Consider the following 19,191-nt stretch of genomic DNA (forward strand, 5'->3'; position numbering starts at 1 on the left):
GCTGCCTCCGCGGGTGAACAGTTAGAGCGCCCTGAATGCCGTGCTGCTTCCCACAGTGGCTATCTGTGTGCAGAAGCGTTTAAATCAGATACTGTTGGCGGAAACCCTGCAGGCGAGGTCAGAGCCCTAGGGAGGAGCTCGCAGACGGAGCAGAGTTGCTAAGAGCTGGTCGGCGTTCAGTTCAGCAACTGTGTTTGCAGTGAATGGAGTGTAAATGCAGGTCCGGCGGCCGCTCCGCTCCTCCTGCAGTCTTTCTGTCTGCGGTGTCCTTGACCCCTGCATTCCTGGTCCCGGGCCCTAACTGTGTACTCACCGTGATGGGGTCACGGAACAGTCTTAAAGGGTTCGCTTTCTGAAATTCCCAAGCAGGAATTTCTGCACCCGAAAGTCTCCTACTATAAGCTAAATAAGTAAAAATGGTCAAGTTAGGAAAATAGCTGAAATCATGAATCACCTGCCACACCTCTTTTCTCCCCTTCATTTCTTTATGCATTTTCTTTACTTTCCCCATTCTGCAATAGGAATTTTTCAGAGTTCTAGACTTTTTTTTTCTTCTTCCGCAACTGCATTAAACTTGACCACATGTCATTTTTAGTAAGACTACCAGTAAGGATGTAGTTAGCAAACGGGACCAAGTGCTGTTCTTGTGGGTGAGTGATTCAAAAGCAAATCGGCCGACAGCTCAGTGTCTTCCTGGGGTTCTCCACCCTCAGACCATTTCTGATTACGCCTGCATTTAGCACTTCTCGTGCATAATTTACTTCTGGTGAGTGTGTGCCTTCCTACTGATGTGTAATCCACAAAGTCTGGGCGCAGGCCTATGGCGTTCCCTGCTGCTCTCCAGCACCCAGTACAGGGTCTCCTGCAAGACCGGTCCTCTGCAGTTGTTGAATGGCTGATATAATTTTAAATTATCCCGTCATCCAGAATTATTTAGAGATTTGTTTAGACTTTGATTAATGTAGATGCCCACAAGACAATTTATTCCTAGAGCTCTTGGTCCAGTTTTGCAGCGAGTGTGGTCCTGGCAACGGGAAAGTAACACTTGCTGCAGTAACTTAATTCTTCACACCAGGTTGCTTCAGTTTTAATATTAAGCAGGAGATAGCCAGAGTGCTACTTCATGAATACAGAATCCTGTGTAGGCAGGAGCCTTGTAATATCGGAAATGCTCTGTTAGTTGCACGCAGAGGCTGTCGACTGAAAAAAAAATGCACAAAGTGAGAGTTGTGAGTTAAGTTTTATTTGTGGGAAGATCAGAACTCTAGCCCGGGAGACAGCTTTTCAGATAGCCCTGAGAAGCTGCCCCGAGGAGGTAGGGGACGGTCAGTGTTATACAGGTTTTTAGTGCATTGGGTGCACACACGTTTTGGCAGAGGTTTGCCGCTAGTCACGAGGAGCAGATGTCACTGCTTATGCTTTTAGTGCTTTTCTAGGTGTGAGGAGATGCAAGAATTGGGCTCATGAAATCTTCTGAGACTATCTGACTGTCTGAAAGCCTGTTCCGCCAGTTTTTCCCGGAGCACAGAGCGCCTCATTCCTGATCTCCAACCTGAGCTCCTTTCAGGGGGTGCTGAAGGTCAGCAGCTGCAGCGGCTCATGATTTAATCCTTGTAAAGGTAGATGGCGAATGCCAGTGTGTAGTTGGCAGGGCATTTGGCAAATGCTTATTAAACTAAACCAAATTCAGAATACAAACTACTGTCACCATCCTGGAGTTCACATTTCCCAAAGTCATGGCAAGAGTTGTTGCATGTTCTCTTCAGCCTCAGGATTGGAGGTCTTCGTGTGTTGCCCAGATTAACCTTAAATCACCTAGTTATTTGCAAACACCTCTGTTGCATAATGGGCCTTGGTTATGGTTTATAGTGAGTGCCAAGTCTGGTCTGAGGCCTGAAAGAATTTCTTTGTATCTTTCATTTGACCTGCAATGTCTGGGGAAAATCCAGGACTAAATCCTACTAAATATGGAACTGTTTTGTTCTGCAACTAAATTTCCTTGTACTATTTTCAGTACAGTTACAAGTCCATCGCCTCCTTCCCCGCCCAACAAAAAAATAAATATCTCCTCTCTAATAAAAGAGAATTAGTTTCACTGTACTTACTTTTCTGTTTGAAAAACAAGAGCCACACAACGGCATTTCCTTACTGATTTTAAGAAACATAAATTTGGCTTTTTGGGAAGATGGTCATGTTTCTAGAGTAGGACTAGAATTTGGAAATGAAGGAGAAAACTTCAGACCCTACATTCCAGAGGAGTGATATCTATATAATTTACAAATCAAGGAAATACAAAGCAGTCTCAGAGCTGACAGATGAAAGGGAATCTTTTAACTTCGTGACAACCTTTGTTTATAGCCATTAGCACTTTGTTTTATTCCAAGGTGCCTCCTTGGTGTTGCGTCCCACTGTGATCACTTAAGATTACTGAGAAACATTAAAGTCAAAATTCAGGATTTCTCTATGACAACATAAAAGTAGCTCATCCTCTAGAAGAAAAGTGAAACAGACTTTAAGTCAGTGGTTCTCAAAATGTGGTCTCGGGTGGCCTCAGCCTGCAGCGGCTTGAAGCAGGGTTTCAGTTCCCGGCCAGTGACTGAGGTTGGGTCACAGCAGTGAGAGCACCGAATGCTAGCCACTAGACCAAAGGTCAGTGACAAGGCCCTGGCCCTACAGCTTTGCAGAAAAAGAATTCCCACAAAGACGGAAAGTAGTGAAACAAGTAAAGTATTTATTAGGAGAAGAAAAAGTACAGTACGTGTGGAAAGACACACGGGCAGACTCAGAGAGAGAGTCGTGCCCTCGTGAATCAGTGAATCACTTTTATGGGGCATTTCTTCCTGGTTTCCTTTGGCCAATCATTTTGATTTGCCTGATCTGAGTCCGTATTTGGTTTATCTCAGGATTTCCCCACGTGTGCGTGCACATCTCTTAGCCAAGGTGGATTCTACTGAAGGGGCCTATGGGCCACTTAGCATCACTCCCCTTTTGACCTCCAAGGAGCCTTTCTGGGCATGTGTAGTCGGGGAGGTCTCCTGACTTGGAGAATGAGGAAGATGTGGTCTCTTATCTTCTATCTGGACAGGGCCCAGCCTCCTCTCTCAATTGTCCTGTTATTCTCCTCGGAGTATCTGAGTATCAGTCCACATGGAACAAACTCCAACCATTTGCCCCGGGGGCCAGTCTACTTCCTGCCTCAGTCTGGGCCCAGAGGCATCAAATCATAAGGGAACTCACCGGAAGTCTAAATCCAGGGGGCCCAAACCCAATTTAACAAGTCCTCTGGGCGATTCTGATCAGTGCTGAAAGTTTGAAAATAGACTTTTTCAGTACATCTTTTTTCTAAAGTACATATAGTTCATAGATATGAAACTGGGTGGAAAACAGGCTTGCTGTGGTGAAAATACTCCATTCCTGGTATTCCCAGTGGCTATAAATCATCTCCTCGTAAGGAAAGTGTACTCATTGTTCATGGACCTTCCCCAGTGTTTCTTCCTTTATGGGCCTTTCTCAATCCTTTGAGCCACAATATGATGTTATTTTGTTGATATTTTTCACATTCAAAGATGCTATTCGTGGGCTTCCCTGGTGGCGCAGTGGTTGAGAGTCCGCCTGCCGATGCAGGGGACGCGGGTTCATGCCCCGGTCCGGGAAGATCCCACATGCTGCGGAGCGGCTGGGCCCGTGAACCATGGCCGCTGAGCCTGCGCGTCCGGAGCCTGTGCTCCGCAACGGGAGAGGCCACAACAGTGCGAGGCCCGCGTACCGGGAAAAAAAAAAAAAAAAAAAAAAAGATGCTATTCGTGATGATGGGTGTGCACGGAAAGGCTGCTCAAGCAACCCTTCCCACGTGGGAAAATCACCTGGAATCCTGCACCACCGCTGCTTCTGTGGGCCTGAGCCTTTAGTGACTCTTCGGTATTTTTTTTCCCTCTGAACTACCCACCCAGAATGCCACGTTGATCTGCAGACTCCATTAGTTTTCCAGCATTTCAAAGCTATACTGTATTTTCTGAAACTTCTTAACATGTTAAAAACAAACAACAACAAAAAAACTACGACAAAATTTATGTAAAGTTATTTTATAATAAGAGTCTTTAAAAACCTGCAACCTGGAACAGCAAAGAATTCAATTCTTCTGAGACCAAGCAACAAATGTAAAAACACATACCTTGCTGTGTCTAACCACTTCCCTCCACTGGAACTATTCACAGCAAAACACTGAAAAGCAGAAAAGTTGCTTTTAGCTTCTCAAATTCAGTAACCATTGAAATCTAAGTAATAAAGGAAGTGTATGTGCAATTAAAAATAAAATTATGCCCCGGTCCGGGAGGATCCCACATGCTGCGGGGCGGCTGCGCCCATGAGCCATGGCCGCTGAGTCTGCGCTCCGCGACGGGAGGGGCCGCAGCAGTGAGAGGCCCGCGTACCGCAAAAAAATAAATAAATAATAAAATAAATAAAATAAAATTATACTTTCCCAAAGTCACTTGACCCTATTCTTTGAGTGGATACTTCCAAAATTCCTGCTCTATTGAACATTAAGAATGAAACCTGTTTGTGCAGACTATATTCAATTAGAAATGACTTTTAATTGGAAATTTAATCTCTAATAATATTAAGTCATAATATACATCTATTTGTGTTACCCTGTTTTTATATATAGATCCCTTTTATTCTATCTGACAATACATAAAATGTATTCTGTCTGACAATACCTAATACCAAAGACATTTAAATGACTATTTCAGGCCTTATTTCTCACTTTCTCAGGGTTTACTTGAAAATAACTTATCTGATAATGGACTACCGATTCCTACATCAACTCTTTTTCTCTTTTCTGTTGGCTTAGAAGTCTTTATACTCAAAGAAGCTATGCAGATAGCCCCTTTGATCACCTAAATTGAGAAGTCTTAAGGTTACTTATCTTGTTGCATTTGCCTAAGACTCTAATTGTATACTATGTACTATTAAATTGGCCAGATGGTTTTCAAAGTGATGTATAATATCCATTTTATTAATAAGTAAATTGATAGAGATTCAGTGAAAATAAGAATAAGAAAAAAAAAGGACAAGGGCCAGCCACGTTAAAGAGAAAATTTCATTTATATAAAGATTTGAAAGATTGCTGTATTTATGTTCATATGTTTTTATCTCATATGATAAACGTTGGGTCTAAAATGTTGATGAATTCGATAGTTTATTACTATATACACTTAAATAGATGAAACAACTATTTTGAAGTGATGACATAACTTTAATTGCTTCGTCCTAAACAATTGAAGGGCTTCCCTGGTGGCGCAGTGGTTAAGAATCCGCGGGCCAATGCAGGGGACACGGGTTCGAGCCCTGGTCCGGGAAGATCCCACATGCCGCGGAGCAACTAAGCTCGTGTACCACAACTACTGAGCCCGCGAGCCACAACTACTGAGCCTGCAGGCCACAACTACTGAAGCCCACGTGCCTAGAGCCCGTGCTCTGCAACAAGAGAAGCCACCACAATGAGAAGCCCGCGCACCACAACGAAGAGTAGACCCCGCTCGCCACAACTGGAGAAAGCCCGCGCGCAGCAGCGAAGACCCAACGCAGCCAAAAATAAAATAAATTAAATAAATTTTTTTAATTGAAATAATTGTTTAATGATTGTATAGTTATCTTTGCCTATTTTTTCTCTTACTCTGGAACCTGCGTTCCCTCCACATGTCAGATTTCACCCCCCTCTCTGACAGATTAAAAGTACAGAAAGTTAAAATCATTTCCCTAAGACAAATATTTACATTATATCTTTGTTTCAAATTTTGCAAAACAGGCTTCTTTCTGGAACTCTAATATGATCATGTGGTTTCCTTTTTCATTAGAATAACAGCTTAGGGAAGAAATTGCCCTAATAAGCTAACTATGTATCATAGGTTTATATATTTTAAGCTACTAACATAATAAATGTAATGAAGATATTTTTATTGACAAAAATAGCATTTAAGATACTCTATTTCCATGAAAACTTTCAGCCTCTTCCTCTCGTCCTTTCTCCACGTCTTCACCATCTTTTCTACTGTGGGCATTCAGGCACTAGTAAATGGAAAGAGGAAGTTATTCCATTTTCAGAGATGATTAACATTTAAGAGAAGAGAAATCTAACCATCTTGCATCTGGATTCAGATCCACCTTTAGATTTTTTTTTTTTTTCCTATCAAAGTTTATTCCAGAGAGCTGCCTGTGGGCAAACTTCTATTATAAACTTGAAAAGTAATGGCATGGTACCTTCAAATTTGATAAGATTAGGTTTTTTGTTTGTTTGTTTTGGGGCCACGCCCGCTTCTTGTGGGTCTTAGTTCCCTGAACAGGGATTGAACCCCGGGCCCCGGCAGTGAAAGCACTGAGTCCTAACCACTGGACCACCAGGAAATTCCCAAGATTAGTCTTTTATGAATGAATGACTGAGAAGGAGAAAAACACTGGAAGTGTACCCATTTTCATACTTCCTATTCCTTGGTACTGTGAGAATTATATTCTATAAAAAATATATATATATTACATTTGTGCTAAGAAGGAGGAGGGGGAGGGGCGGGGAGGAAAGGAAAAGCCTCCCGCTCTCCATTTAGTAAAATTCATAGAGGCCAAATTAATTGATTCTTCTAATCCTTTAGAATTATCATTCCCATATTATCTTATTTTTAACGGCTCTTACAGCTGTGTTCACATTTAATTTATGGTGTTGACAGGCCTCTCCACATAGATTGTGAGAAGCTTAAAAGAGGCCTAGGGCCTAGCACAGTGGCCCGCGGGAGGGGCTCTACCAAAAAAGTATCAGTAGAATGTTCATAGTCTATAAACCTCTGCGGGAGAGAGACAAGCAGTCTTGTTAAGTGATGCGCTCATTCGTTCAACAAGTGTTTATTAGGATGTGAGCTCTGCTGGGCAAGGAGATACAGCAGGTAACAGTTGGAAAAGGCCCTGCCTTCTTAGAGCTCATATTTTAGTGCAGCTGTACATAAACAGACAGTGGAAATTATGGGGCAATAGTATAAAGAATTTCAGAGCTAACCAGTACCTTAGAAGGCATTTGGTCAGCTCTCATGTTTTAACAGATGGATTGAGTGTTAACTGTAACTTTGCAATTACAGTAGATTTCATATTGATAGGATACTGGAAGTTCTTCCAGTAAAAGGAAATATAAAAATTATCAACAAAAAAGGAATTTATTTTAGGAAAATAAGCATTTCTACTTCATTGTCTGCAGTAAATAGTGACTTCAATTCTAATATGTTTTTTAATCTATAGAGATGCTTTTCTTTCACTAGGGATACTGCTTGTAAATTAGATGCATTGAAACTATAGATTTAAATTTTTTTCATTTATATGTAACTAAATTTTAAATTAATTTTTAAAGAATCTATTAAAAATTTAATGAACATTTTCTGAGAAACTGTGATAGATGTTCAAGATATGAAGCAAAATGTGACATCATTGCTGTCTTAATAAACTTGTATTCAAATAATGCAAGGAAGAAAGTGACGCGGCACGTGCTTAAGCTATGGCATCTGAATTCTGAGATGAAGATGATAAATTCCTTGGTCAATAAGCCTGTCTTTATTGATCAGATAACTGAACCATAGTAATGAGTCCAGGCACTGAAATGATAACTAGTATTCATAGATTCTTCCTGCTCTAAATGGGTTGATAATCTTGAACACAGTAATTAGGAGGAATTGACCAGAACCAACTGGCCTTCAAATAGAGTGTTTTTTAAAAAACCCCATTAAATGGAATAGTTTGCTAAAAATAATACTAAAAATAGGGGTTGTGTCAACAAATTCATTATTAGGGCAGAACAGAGAATTTAAATGAAAAATCCTAAAACAAAGCCTTGGCCTAAATAATCATCAACACCCTTCCTTCTGGCAAAAATGTGGTATAAATCAGAATGTGATTTAGTCTATGCTTTTTCAAGGAGATATTTGCAGAGTCTGGTCCACCCCAAACACTCTGGAAGAGAGTTCAGTGTAGCCCAATTTGAAGGTCATGGTTAAGTGACAGAGGCAGTCCAAGAGCACAGGTGCTTGGATCACGCAGTTCCCCGGCCAAGACCAGCTATACACCAGCACTTAACATGAGCAGCACATCAGCTCTCCTCCTCCGCCTGGTGCCGTCATGCTGCCCGACCCCTCTGTGGTCTCATCCCCACCTTCCCCACCAACATTCCCTCTGCCTCTCTACAATGTGTCCTGTTGGACCCAGGAGTAGCACCATGTTGGAAAGAACTTATGATAAGGGATTCACGCCAAGACGCTTCATAGACAAAACCAGCTCGGTATCCCTCCAGGAGTATTTTTACTTGGACAACTCTCTAAAAAATGTAGAATTCTTACAAAGGAATTAACTAACGATGTTCTAATCACAGAGGACTTTGGCCTCAGCGGTAAGCCGCCACTGAATGTCACAGGGAGAGGGCTTTCTGTCTCCTTAGCTTCCTTCAATTTCTCATGAAAAGGCTGAACTATGAAATACATCTCTGACACTAGTTTATATTTTTATTCTGCATCTGTTCCTTTTCCCTTGATCTGCTTGAGCAGGTAGGCAAGCCACGTGGCTTGTGCCTTGTGGGAGAGGTGAAGTTGGCAGGACAGAAAGCTGACTTTGTTAGCACAATTATGCCCCAAGGCCTCCCTCCCCAGATGGGAATGAAACAGATGACCCTGCGTCCAGTGAGCAGCAAAACAAGACCAAAACCTGTTACCAAGCCAGGGGCGAGACCCCGGAGAAGACGGACGCACAGTATAGCTGGAGAGGCCGGACTCTCAGACTTGGAGTCTCTGGTTGCACGACATTCTCTCACGCCCGTAGGGTAGGACGGACTCAGTAGGACCTCCAGAAGCCAAGGGTCTACACCAGGTGGGACAACGGGCATCTCAGTAGTAACTACTGTGAGCTGATAGCTCCAGGCCAGGACAGCCTCCGCGGTGGTTTGACCTCACACAAGAACCCAGGAGGTTTAATCATTACGGACATAGGAGACCTGCAAGTATAATTCAAACGGAAATTTCTCATTGGTTCCGTAGGTTACGAACTCGCACTCAAAATTCATTTGACTAGGAAAAAATATTTGACTGTATTGACTTAGGCTCTAAAATTGCACAGTCTGCTGTGGTTTTGACTGCATTCCAACATACCACTGGAGAATATTACTGGACGGCTGTCTGGAGGTCAGGTATTCTCAGCCCACAGACTGAAGGTGACCATCCGTCCTGGTCTGCTCGTGGCAGTCCCAGTTGATGACTGCTGTCCTGTCATGATTATTAACAGTGCACCCTTTCACTTGCAAGTGTGCAGGTTTGGATGATACACTGCATGGCTCCCCGATACAAAACTCTCAACTGCCGTCTGCACAGGCTAGATTCTGCCTCTGTAACAACACAGAGTTGCCGTGGTTTCCCCCGACACAAGTTTATCAGGTGAACTCTAGGCCGCTGTCCCCGTGGGTTGGCTCAGGGTTCCAGGCCCCACCGTATTAACATGTGTTTTCCATGACCTTTACAACGGGAAAAGAGAGCTCTTAAAGTGTCTCATGCCAGCAAATAAATGATCCAACTTGCTGGCCAGGACTATTCATACGGCTCAAACTATTGGCAAGGGCAGGGGTGGGTAATTTTGCCATTTTCCGAGAAGAAAAGAGCAGAATATGAGTGTGAAAACTCTCACTGCTAGCTAGTCAAGCAAGAAGCCAAGGGGCCTATTTATTGTCATGTTATGAAGCTGAAAAATGTACTCTCAAGTAGGCGGATGAGTTCTTTGCCACTTCCCTCGGGCTTAACCACAGTTCTAGTCAAAGTGACTCTGAGGTTCCTTGATGGCGCAGTGGTTAAGAATCCTCCTGCCAACACAGGGGACACAGGTTCGAGTCCTGGTCCAGGAGGATCCCACGTGCCGTGGAGCAACTAAGCCCGTGTGCCACAACTACTGAAGCCTGTGCGCCTGAAGCCCATGCTCCGCAACAAGAGAAGCCACTGCAATGAGAAGCCCGCGCACCGCAATGAAGAGCAGCCCCCGCTCGCTGCAACTAGAGAAAGCCGGTGCGCAGCAACGAAGACCCAACTCAGCCAAAAATAAATAAATTAATTTATTTGTTAAAAATATATATTAAAAAAAGATAAGAGCGTTTAAAGTTTTGTTTGTCACTAAGAAAAAAATCCAAAATACGATTCAAGATCCTTTGAGTTTGAGAACATTACCAGTTAAAAATAATAGTCATAAAACAAATGCACACTTCATAAATATATATGTATTGCCTAGCCCCTAACGTAACTAGTAGTCAGGAGAAAAGGAAAAAAAAAAAAATCTAAGCTAATTCATATGCATTCATGGTCATTAGCATTCCTGTTGAAGAAATTAACCATTTGTTTTGACTGTAGAGAGAAACTTTATGTTTCAATAGAAAACCATACCACAGCCTCTGGGTTATCAGATTCTAGTCCTAGTCACTGTCTTGGAGCAATGTGTCGCCTCTTTATAACCTGCATGGTATTCGTACCTACCTGTCAGTTGGGCTGGGTTCTGCTGTTGTGCACATTCTGCCCATCCTTTACCAAGTTTTCATTTCTTCACATTGGTTCATATTGTTCCCCTCCCCTCAGTGTGATCTGGGGAAGCTTGCCCAGGGGTCTGGTGGCTGCAGTCTGATGCTGCCAGAAGGTCACTACCTCAGCCCAGTTGTTACTAGTACTCTGCAAATACTGCTCACCCCAGAAACACTTAGTGACCACTTCAGAGGAAATGTTTAACTTAGCGCTTCTTTGTTATAATCTACCATGTTCTCAAAATTATCTCGTGTTGTCATTTTGCTTGATTACAAATTTTTTGTTGTCATTTATCTTCTGAAGGCTACTTTTGTTTTCCTTATTAGTAAGAAAAAATATTCCTTCTTCAATATATTTCTATTATCTTAAATTCTTAATCATCGTTATTTGAATACATTTCAACCTGTTCCTTTTCTTAACATTTTTTTTGGAAATAATTATAGATCCACAGGAAATGATAAAGATAGTACAGAGAGTTCCCATGTACCTTTACCTAGTTTAATATCTGATGTGTTTATAATATGATATCAAAACCAACAGCTTGGGAGTTCTCTGGTGGCCTAGTGGTTAGGTTTAGGTGCTTTCACTGCAGAGGCCTGGGTTTGATCCCCGGTTTGATCCCGTAGAGCAAGCCGCACTGTACAGCCAAAATAAATTAAAAAAAAAAAGCAAAAAAACCAAAGAGCTTGACATTGGTGCAGTATGCACTCTTCTGCTGGATCCAGTCTGAAGCTCTGTTGCACTCTTCACTTCATTCATTGAATCCTTCAGCTCCAGAGCCGACCTTCGGTTCTTTTGAATGATTTCTCTCTCTCTGTTGAACTTCTCGTTCTGTTCATGTATTGTCTTCCTGATCTCACTGTCTATCAATGTTCTCACTGAACTTATTTAAAACATTTATTTTGAATTCTTTGCCGGGCAATTTGTAGATCTCCATATTTGGGGTTGGTTGCTAGAAATTCAGTGTTCCTTTGGTAGTGTCACATTTCTTTGATTTTGTGTGTTCCTTGCAGCCTTGGTGGGTGTACGGTGGCCCCTTCCAGACTTGACGGACTGGCTTGGGTGGGAAAGACCTTCCCCTGCAGTGGTGCGAGGGTGCCTGCTGGCGGGGGGGGGGGGGGGGGGGGTCACATCGCGACACGTCCAGGGATGTGGGGTGCCGTGGAGGCATGGACTCCGGGGGAGCACAACGGCACCGCAGATGCGGGGGTGTGCGGTGAGAGGGTCTCAGGGACACCTCCAGCTGGGCAGGGGCCGCGGGGGCAGAGGTGGCTCCACAGAGGGAAGGTGGGGTCTTCGGCCCCTCGATCAGCATCAGCAGACTGAGGAGGCCATCGTGCTCTCCTTTTTCCCCCCAGGAGGAGGCTGCAGCTGAGGGTGTCCCTCTCTACACTCAGCTGTGCAGTCTGCAGGAAGAGGCCGACGCAGGTAAAATGCTCCCTACGCTTTTCTGTGCAGCCATCCTTGGTTTTTATGCTCCACTGGGTCGCTGAAGCATTTTAATTGTATTCTGGAACTTTCCCAGGGCTACTTTCTTTCTTCCATGGGTAGTTGTTCATTGTTTTTCTGGGGGAAGGAGAGCTGGGAGGTCTTAGTCTACCATCTTGCTGACATGACTTCTGTATGTAGAACTCTAGGTAATCTTACTACATGTGTAGATTCCTGTAATCATTACTGCAGTCAAGACATAGCACGATTCTATCATCACAAAGATCTCCCATCTATTACCCCTTTATAATCACATCCACCCCTTCCCCACCATTCCTAACCCATGACAACCACTAATCTGTTTTCCATGTCTATAATTTTGTCATGTAAAGAAAATTATAAACATGGAATCATACAATAATATGACATTTTGAGATTGGCATTTTTCAATCAGGTTAACGTCTTTAATATCCTTCCAAGTTGTTGCCTGTATCAGTAGTGTGTCCCGGGCTTCCCTGGTGGTGCAGTGGTTGAGAATCCGCCTGCCAATGCAGGGGACACGGGTTCAAGCCCCGGTTTGGGAAGATTCCACATGCCGCGGAGTAACTAAGCCCGTGCACCACAACTACTGAGCCTGAACTCTAGAGCCCACGAACCACAACTATTGAGCTCGGGTGCTGCAACTACTGAAGCCCGTGTGCTCTAGGGCCCGTACTCCACAGCAAGTGAAGCCACCGCCGTGAGAAGCCTGCACACCATAACGAAGAGCAGCCCCTGCTCACTGCAACTAGAGAAAGCCCACACGCAGCAACGAAGACCCAACACAGCCAAAAATAAATAAATTAAATTTAAAAAAATATATAGTGTGTCCCTTTTCATTGCTGACTAGCATTCCATGGTACAGATGTACCACCGTTAATTGAACTTTTCATCATCTATTGAGGGATACCCTGCTTATTTCCAGTTTGGGGCTATTACAAATAAAAGTGCTATGCGTAATTATGCTATGCATAATTTTTCTGCAGATATAAGCTTTCATAAGTAAAATTTCTGGGTCATATGGTAAGTGTATGATTAGTTTTTTAAGAGTTTGCCAGGCTATTTTCTTTCTTTTTTATAAATTTATAAATTTATTTATTTATTTATTTATGACTGTGTTGGGTCTCTGTTGCTGCGCACAGGCTTCCTCTAACTGCAGCGAGCAGGGGCTACTCTTGGTTGCGGTGTGCAGGCTTCTCATTGCGGTGGCTTCTCTTGTTGCAGAGCACGGGCTCTAGAGCCCAGGCTTCAGTAGTTGCGGCACGCGGGCTTCAGTAGTTGTGGCTCGTGGGCTCCAGAGCACAGGCTCAGTAGTTGTGGCGCACGGGCTTAGTTGCTCCACGGCATGTGGGATCTTCCCGGACCAGGCTCGAACCCGTGTCCCCTGAAGTGGCAGGCAGATTCTTAACCACTGCACCATCAGGAAAGCCCCTGCCAGGCTATTTTCGAGTGGTTGTACCATTTTACATTCTCACCGGTAATGTATCAGAGAACTAGATTTTCCACATCCTCACCGGCCTTTAGTATTGTCATTTTATTTTTTAACTGTCCTACTAGTAGTGATTCTGAATATCTTTCTCTGTGCTTACTTACCATCAGTATATCCTCTTCAGTGAAGTGTTTCTTTAGGTCTTTTTCTCATTTTCAAATCAAATCTAAAATAGCACACAAATGAACTTACCTACGAAACAGAAACAGACTCAGACATAGAGAACAAACTTGTGGTTGCCACCACTAGGTTTCAGGACCTCGGAATAATCATCTGGGCTCACAAATTCACCCTCTGAATTACTGACTGTCCTCTGGGCTTGTAGTCCCACCCTCCGGTTCCGTGTCTCCACACGTAGAGCCATCCTTCTTCTTTCATGAAAGGTAGCAGGTTTGCGATTGAGTAGTTTTATCAGCCTGTTTCCTGCCTGGAGAATTTGGGGAGTCTGACACCCTTGGCATCCTTCCTTCATTCTGTTCTGTCTGGTCCATTTCAGCTCAGTTCAGTGTTTCTGCCAAGAACCGTGTGAGTCTCCCGTGTAAGTCTTAGGGACTCACTCCATTAGAGACAAGAGGCTTCTCTACACATCTTTCCTGGATTACCCGTATCTATTCCTTGTTTACACTTAGATGGCTGAGGATGGCCATGAGTCAAATACCTGGTCTCTTCAAAGATCCCCCTGTGTGCTTGAATACTCTCACAACAGCAAAAGATGTCCAGCCACACTCCTGGCTTGCTCTCAGAGAAGGCTTGCCTGCCAGTGAATCTCTTACTTCTAGCATCTTTTGCAATCTGAGTAGAATGTTTCCCAAATCATCAAACCCCGATTCTTTTTTGCTTCACAGTTCTTCCTTCAGTTTATCTCTTTCCTCTCACTTTTTACTTAAAAGCTGCAAGAAGAAACAGGGCATCAACTTCAACATTCTTGAAAATCTCCTTAGCTACATAGTGACAAGGACTCTCTCCTTTGACCAGACTCTCTCCTCTGAGCTCTGGTTTTGACTAGGTCTTGCCCTTGGGCTCTGTCCTTGGCTTACTTTGTCCAATTTTAGCAAGAATCCTGCTGATTCAGTTTAGTGAAAAACCCCACCCTGATCAAATTCCTCATCCTCAAACTTTGCTAGCCGCCTTCAGCAAAAATCCTGTCGGGCCAGTTTAGCCAGAATCCCCCTACCCACAGGGCCTCCTCTTAGTAATTTTCCATCCACGGACCGCCACCTGCTTCCTGGGGTACTTGTGCTTGTACTTGGCGTTAAGCTGAATCTCTTTGCTTCCTGCAAACCCCGTCGTAGTGGTCGCTGTATGAAGTCAACCTTACTGTCTTTCACATGAGTCATGAAAATTTTTCTTTACCATTGTCCAAGTTCATCACTTACAAGTTCTGCTTTCCACAGAAAGGCAGGAAACTGCCAGTATGTAACAAGGATCCCCTTCCTCCAGTTTCCAGTAATGTTTTCCTCATCTCCTTCTGGGCCCTCACAGCAGAGCCTTCGGTGTCTTTGTTAACGGTCTTTTCCTGATGATTCACGAATTCTCTAAAACAATATCCTTTCTCTGCCATGCTTCTCACCGCCTGCTGAGTCCATACTAGCGGACCCACTAACAACCACATTTTCTAATAGGGAAGAACAAATCTCCCTTGACTTTAACCTGTGTATTCTATCGCTCTTGCTCCAAATTCATCACTAATGGGATGTTGCCTATAGCTTAAAGTACACACAATTGCCCATCTCAGGGAACCCTGCCCCCACGCTTGAATGTTAAACTAGAATACCTTTGTTCAGCTCACAAGGAACATCCGGACCCCGCCCACCTGTAAATGGCTGCAGGAAAGAAGACATTAATACATCCCCTACGGAGTCTGGTGGAAACCAGGAGATATTTGTAACAACCTATAACCTAGATTGCCTTTTCTGTTGTTTCTTGCGTTAACAGATGTGCGGCTGAGACTCTGATAAAATGATAATGTATAGTTCCAGATGAGATTGTCGACTTAAAAAAAAATGCCCAGTGTGAGGGTTACGAGTTAAGTTTTACTGGGGGCAAAATGAGGACTGCAGCCCGGGAAACAGCATCCCAGATAGCACTGAGAAACTGCTCCAAAGAGGCGGGGCGGGGGGGCGAGGTCAGTATATATATATGTGATTTTGGTGTACTGCTATAGTCACGCGGAGCAGACGTCACCGTGAAGGAATTTAGTGGTTTTCTAGGTAAGAGGAGATACAAGAATTGGGCTCATAAAATCAGCTCCTGAAAATACCTGACTATCTGAAGACCTGTTCTGCCGGTTTTTCCCAGAGCACAGAGCGCCTCATTCCTGGTCTCCACCCTGAACTCCTTTCCGGGGATGTTGAAGGTCAGCGGCCGCAGGGACACCTGATTTAATCCTCGAAGACGTAGAGGGCCAATGGCGAGTGACAATTTGTAGTTGACAAAATCTTCGCCAGACCTGGGGATGAGCATTCCTAGCACCATGGGACAAAACGGTTATGAAATGCCACGAAAACCATGGTCAAATTTAGGACCATGAAGGGGCCCTGCTGGCTGAAAATTGACACTTACCACCTGCCTCTCCACTGTAGCTGCTGTCCTTCAACACGCCCTGAAAGGAGTTCAGGGTTATCAGGAACGAGGCCCTCTGTGCTCTGGGTGTTAGACCTGCGCGGTCTCCTAGGAGTTTCGACTCGCCCAGGAAACAAGAGTCGGAAGTCGATGCAAAACGCAAGAGGTTTATTGAGGGCCGGCCGGTGCACCGGGGTTCCTTGGTCCTCACGCAGGAGGTCGAAGAAGGAACCCCTTTTGGGCGCGAATATGTCAGTTTTATAGGTTCCCACTTCCCCGTATGTAAATTATAGATTTGGTTGTGTTTTCCTGCTGATTGGTCCCGGCTTAGGCTCGGACCAGAGAGGGAACTTGTCCCCAGCTTCCTGATTGGTCTTTGACAGACACCTTTTTTACATTTTGTTTATCTCCCTCCTTCTCGGAAGGGGGCCGGACATCCTGGAAATTCACCCATTGTCTAAGAAGCCCCTATTGTCTGGAGAGTTCTTAATCATTAGCTGGAACAATGTCCCTCGAGTCCCACATGGGAAAAACTAGCAGAACACGTCTTCAGATAGTTAGATGTTTTCAGGAGAAGATTTGACGAGCCCAAATTCTTGCATCTTCACATATCTAGAAAAGCATCAAAATCACTAATGGTAATGTCTGCTTTGGCCATTGAGGAGAGAAATGCATTTGGAAGTAAAAATGGAGTAGCTGTGTCAGACTTAGATGCCGCCAGCCATTCTCAAAGCAGTGTCGGCTGGAATGTGGGTATCTCTGTCAAGTTTATGATTAACTTCCTTATCTGAACCTTTATTCCTTTTCTTGTTCAAAACTTGTTCTCCTCAAGACTGAGGAGTAGCAAAGAAAAGGGGGAATTGTAACCGAACAGGACCCCAGGGCCTTCCCAGGACAGACCTCCCCCATGTCCTCTGCTGTAGCTCCTCTCTGAAGGACCTAGATGGTAGTATTTGATGCAAATTTCCTGAGTTGTTTTGCAGGTGTAAAAAACCCCCACCAAAGGGAAGATGTTAACAATTGACGACCATTAGCACACAGCCCCAGGCCTCCTGTGAACCCCTGTGACACCACCCTGCAACCTCAGCCGCGGGCTTCAGTAGTTGTGGCACGTGGGCTCTAGAGCGCAGGCTTCAGTAGTTGTGGCGCATGGACTCAGTAGTTGTGGCTTTCAGGCTCTAGAGCACAGGCTCAGTAGTTGTGACACATGGGCTTAGTTGTTCCATGGCATGTGGGATCTTCCCAGATCAGGGCTCGAACCTGTGTTCCCTGCATTGGAAGGTGGATTCTTAACCACTGCACCACCAGGGAAGCCCCTTCCGTCCCTCTTTGGAACAGCTTCTCAGAGCCACTGAGAGGTCGTCTCCCAGGCTACAGTTCTCAATAAGACCCCGAATAAAACTTAACTCACAGCCCTTAGTTGTGCACTGTTCTTTCAGCCAACACTTGTCAGTTACCCTTACTCATTACCAGTTCTTTAGGGTCTCACTCTGCAGGAATTCCTGGGTACCCACTCTGGCCTGTGAAAACACCTGTGTAAATGAAGATTAGGAGTTGACTTTGGGACCCTAATTAAGTGGGGAAGAAATGAGTAGACAGAGAAGAAAAATGACACATTTTGCACATAGAATTAAATGAATAAGATGAAATAATGTCTTTTCTCATATGACCTTCAATTTAAAATTGAACCACAGATCTTATAAACCTTGCTAAAACATGATGATAGATACAACTTTTACTACTATCTGGTTTTTGCAGAGAACGTAAAAGAGTGAGAACTATAAAATACGCATCAAGGATGGTCAGATCCTAAAAGTAAAGCTAGAACATTTCCACAAGGATGGTCCAGAGGCTGTGAAGTAACTTCTCCCAGCCTTGACAGGTCGCCCACCCCAGGCAATGTCAGGGATGGTGAGGAATTCTGGGTGGCATTGAAGAGGCAACCGGGAGAATTTGGGGCAGAATTGGTGTTTGCTCTGACCACTCCCCTCCCCCTCCCGCGCAGGAGGCCAAAGGAGAGGATCTTGGCAGCGTGGGGAGCTGTGGTCACCTGGGATTTGTGGGGTTAACGGGGCCGCTAGGCTCGTTCGTTCAGCAAATGGGTGCAGGAGTCACAGTGGCTGCTTTTTAAAATTAATTAATTAATTTAATTGTTGGCTGTGTTGGGTCTTCGTTGCTGTGCATGGGCTTTTCTCTAGTTGCAGTGAGCAGGAGCTACTCTTCGTTGCAGTGCACACGCTTCTCACTGCGGTGGCTTCTCTTGCTGTGGAGCATGGGCTCTAGGCGCATGGGTTTCAGTAGTTGCAGCACACAGGCTCAGTAGTTGTGGCTTGCGGGCTCTAATGCGCAGGCTCAGTAGTTGTGGCGCACGGGCTTAGTTGCTCCGCGGCATGTGGGATCTTCCCAGACCAGGGATCGAACCTGTGTCCCCTGCATTGGCAGGCGGATTCTTAAGCACTCAGCCACCAGGGAAGTCCCCACAGTGGCTGCTTTGAACGTGAGCTCTGCTACCGGCAGCAACACCAGCTTAGGTGTGGTCCTCAGTACCTCCATGCCTTTGCTTCCTCATCTGTAGAGTGGGGTCATAGATGACCCACGTCCCAAGACTGTTGTGGGATTTAATGACGTTTGTGAAGGATAGTACTTCTGGGGCTTCCCTGGTGGCGCAGTGGTTAAGAGTCCACCTGCCAATACAGGGGACATAGGTTCGAGCCCTGGTCCGGGAAGATCTCACATGCCGTGGAGTAACTAAGCACGTGCGCCACAACTACTGAGCATGTGCTCTAGAGCCCACAAGCCACAACTACTGAGCCCGCGAACCACAACTACTGAAGCCCGTGTGCCTAGAGCCTGTGCTCCACAACAAGAGAAGCCACCACAATGAGAAGCCTGTGCACCGCAGTGAAGAGCAGCCCCTGCTCGCCGCAACTGGAGAAAGCCCGGGTGCAGCAACGAAGACCCAACACAGCCAAAAAAAAAGAAAAAAGAATAGCAGTTCTGACACTTGGTAGGACTATGTGTGTAAGAACTCTGCTGATTAATCCCTGAGTGCCAGGGATTGTTTCTGTCTCTAGGGAAGCAGCAGAGAACTAAAGTACA

Source organism: Leucopleurus acutus (assembly GCF_964270905.1).
Source record: "Leucopleurus acutus genome assembly, chromosome: 17".
NCBI lineage: Eukaryota > Metazoa > Chordata > Mammalia > Artiodactyla > Delphinidae > Leucopleurus > Leucopleurus acutus.